Genomic DNA, 4,113 nt, shown 5'->3' with positions numbered 1-4,113 from the left:
TACCTATATCGAAAGATAGTGTATACTAATTTTGTGTTATCTGATTAGTTGTCATCACCATCACATGCTAAGATTAAAGACATAAACTCTGAATGAAGTATTTAATGAAGTTAGAATCCCATGTTTTATCTCATATAAGTAAATCAGTTTTATTCTCTTAGTTAATACATGCTAGTATAATCACTTTAATTAGTTAATCAACACAAAATTGAAACTTGTCTTAGCAGTGAATAATAACCATACATAGCTGCATAAGTGCATATTCTGTTTAAACCGGTCTCTGTGGGAACGAACTTAACTTAATCTTATACTACTTGTGATCACGTACGCTTGTGTGGTTTTGTGCGAACAAGTTTTTGGCACCGCTGTCGGGGATCGATGTTAAATTTAGTTTATGTGCTTGTCATCAGTGGTCGTTAAAGTTCACTGACTCGGATTATTCTCTTACAAAGTTTACTTTGTTTGTGTGTTTCAAGTATTCGATCGAGCGTGTATGCGAACACGTTCTCAATCTTGTAAGGACAAACTAGAAGAAGTAGAAAATGAAGTGATCATAGCAATGGAAGAACCAGCACCAGAAATGAAAGCGTTGAAGGATTATTTTTAACCGAAAATCAATGACATTCAGTCTAGCATTGTCAGACCATCCATTGCAGCTAATACCTTTGAAATCAATCATGGCACAATTCAAATGGTATAGAATTCAGTCCAGTTTGGGGGTTCTCCAATGGAAGATCTCAATATGCACATTAGGGATATCATCGAGATCTACGACACCTTCAAGTTCAACAGTATTTCAGAAGATGCTATGAAACTAAGACTTTCCCATTTTCTCTGAGAAATTAAGCTAAGAGCTGGTTGCACTCTCTACCACCAGGTTCTATTGCGACATGGGAGGATCTTGCTCAGAAATTTCTTACTAAATTATTCCCTATGGCAAAGATAGCTGCAATCAGGAATACTCTTACTCAATTTGCGTAGCAATCAGGTGAATCTCTATGTGAAGCCTGGGAGCGCTATAAGGAGATGCTTAGGAAGTGTCCTCATCATGGAATGCCTGACTGGATGGTGATAAATTGCTTTTATAATGGTTAGGGAACACAGTCAAGACCTATGCTCGATGCAACATCAGGTGGAGCTTTATGGGCTAAGAGCTACGAGGAAGCTTATGAGCTAATTGAGATGATGGCCGCTAATGAATATAAGAATCCAACTCAGAGACTACCACAAGGCAAGGTAGCAGGAATTCTGGAGGTGGATACAGCTACGGATCTAGCTGCTCAGCTAAAAGCGTTAACTACGAAAGTGGATTCTCTTGTTAACTATGGAGTTCATCAGATAGCAAGTGTTTGTGAGCTTTGTGCAGGTGCACATGCGACAGATCAATGTGTTATATCTAGTGAGTCGGCACTGTTTGTGAGCAATTTTCAGAGACCACAACAACCAGTTCATGCCATTTATCATCCTAACAACCGAGACCATCCTAATTTTAGATGGAGCAATAATCAGGGTGGTATGCAACAACCTTACTAGCACTTTGGAAACAAGCCTTTCAATCCTCCTGGTTTTCAGCAACAGTTTGCAGCAAGACAATAATTTCAGCCACAAGGAATGCAACAACAATCTCATGGAGGTGCGTGTCCATCTTCGAATGAAAAACTGAATTGGAGGAGTTGAGGCTGATGTGCAAAAGCCAAGCGGTTTCCATCAAAACTCTGGAGAATCAAAGAGGGCAAATTTCCAACGCTTTATTAAACCGACCACAAGGAACTCTTCCTAGTGATACAAAAGCTAATCCAGGCAAGAGGGAAGTCAAGAAACAGTTGAAGGAAATCACCTTGAGGTCTGGAAAGGTCGCTAGCCCTAAAAATCATCAAAACGAAGAATCTGAAAAATTTCTCCAGTAGATGGGCGCGCCCGCGCCCATATCAACCGTGCCCGCGCCCTTGCCAGCTTCAGAAAATGCAATTCTTGAGGAAACAGCTGATCAAAAGGGGGTTGAAGCGGAAACGAAGAAGACTTCTAATTAAAACACTACTCCTGAGCAAAATACAGGAGATAAACAAGTCTATCCGCCTCCTCCATATTTTAAAAGACTTCAGAAGCAAAAGTTCGATAAATAATTTGCCAAGTTTCTGGAGGTTTTCAAGAAATTGCATATTAACATACCTTTTACGGAAGCTCTTGAACAAATGCCGAGTTATGCTAAGTTCATGAAGGGTATTCTTTCTCGGAAGCTTAAACTTGAGGAGTTGGAAACCGTTGCTCTTACGGAAGAGTGTAGTACTGTGCTGCAACAGAAACTACCTCCTAAACTTAAAGATCTAGAAAGCTTCACGATACCATGCACTATTGGAAACTTATCTTTTGACAAGTGCTTGTGTGACTTGGGAGCTAACATCAATCTGATGCCATTGTATGTCTTCAAGAAGCTTGGTCTGCCTGATCCAAAACCTATAAACATATCCTTACAACTGGCTGATCGATCCATCACTTATCCGCGAGGTGTAGTGGAGGATGTATTGGTTAAGGTGGACAACTCATCTTCCCTGCTGATTTTGTCATTCTAGACTTTGAGGAAGATAAGAAGATTCCCATTATCTTGGGGAGACCATTTTTAGCTACTGGCCGAACTCTGATCGATGTGCAGAAGGGTGAGCTTACTATGAGGGTTCAGGATCGGGACGTTACCTTTAATTTCTTCAATGCAATGAAATTCCCTACTGATGAAGAGGAGTGCTTTAAAGTAGAGTTGGTCGACTCTATAGTGAATTCGGAGCTTGATCAATTGCTAAGGACTGACGCCTTAGAGAGAGCCTTAACAGTGGAATCTGATAGTGAAGATGAAGAAGGGGAAGAGCAACTGCAGTATTTGAATGCATCTCCATGGAAAATGAGATCGAACTTGCCATTCGAGTCTCTTGGATTATCGAAGCTTAAAAATTCTCAGGAGCCTCTCAAACCATCTATTGAGGAAGCTCCCACACTTCAACTAAAACCACTGTCTAATCACTTGTGTAACGCCCCCAAATCTGGGGTCAAGGGATTTGGTCGTCACTATGAAACCTTAATCCAAATCAACCTGTTTAATCAATAATTAAATGCCAGCGGAAGATATTTAGCAAAAATGACCCCAAACTAATCCAAGATATTTTAAGGTTACAGTTCTAGAAACAAGATATCCAAATTCCACAAATAAATTTTTCACTTTCTTTTAAAACTCTTTTCAATAATTCCAAACCTTAAAACTTAACCTTCGAGTATAACTTCGAAAAGAAGTATACTAGGCCCAAATACAAAATATACAACTATAATATAATATAATATAAACAACTTTACACAATAGAACTTACACTAGTTCTCAAACCCTGGACCAACCACCTTCCAAAAGCTTCTTCTTTGCTTTCTCGAATTACGCAGCTAAACAGCGCAAGCTAATCCTCACTGGAGGTTAAATTTGAAAACAGGAAAGTATGAGCGAAAGAAATGCTCAGCAAGATCATTATAACATATATAGGGTCGTTTTGATATAAAACTGACATCTGCAATAGCACAGAATATTTTAAAATCATAATTGCTGAATCATAAAATTTTAGTGGAGGAACCCCAGAATTGATTCCTTAATTGTATTTAAAAACCATTTTGATATTTTTGAGCAAAATGCTTCAGCAATACTTTGAATCTTGACGAGAATCAAACTCGTAAAACAGTGTTTACGGAAATATCGTAAACAATAATAACAAGAAACAATGATTATGGATTAAATCATAAACTTTACTCAAAACCGAACTCTTCAAATTAATACTTATTTTGCTGTCATATCAAATTAGATATCAATACGAACTTTGATGCTCACAACACCCATACTGAAGTCAACATCAATCATCTATACTAATACCACCTTTGATATTAACAACAACGTAAGTATCAGCATAAATCTGAATCTGAATCAAAACTGCTTTTCACCATTATTCCAAAACAGAAACAGTTGATAAATCATTTATTCTATGAATATCAAAAGAGATATGATAATTTAGATTAGGATCATTCTCCGACGGACGTACTATCACATGTTGATCAGCCCGTGTGATAGCACAAGGTCATGATTCGTAG

At 38.2% G+C, this 4,113-nt stretch overlaps 1 non-coding gene across 1 annotated transcript; it reads right to left on the bottom strand.

Annotated features, from left to right (window-relative positions):
- Positions 1 to 948: 948 nt before the first annotated feature.
- On the bottom strand, positions 949 to 1,055 carry LOC141716424 (small nucleolar RNA R71). Its single transcript, XR_012573135.1, has one exon. It is a non-coding gene; the product is annotated as a small nucleolar RNA R71 (small nucleolar RNA).
- Positions 1,056 to 4,113: the final 3,058 nt, after the last annotated feature.

The sequence above is a fragment of the Apium graveolens genome, chromosome 3, assembly GCF_009905375.1.
Source record: "Apium graveolens cultivar Ventura chromosome 3, ASM990537v1, whole genome shotgun sequence".
In the NCBI taxonomy this organism is placed as follows: domain Eukaryota; kingdom Viridiplantae; phylum Streptophyta; class Magnoliopsida; order Apiales; family Apiaceae; genus Apium; species Apium graveolens.
Note: the sequence above shows the minus strand (reverse complement) of the source record. Positions and strands in the feature narration are given on the sequence as shown.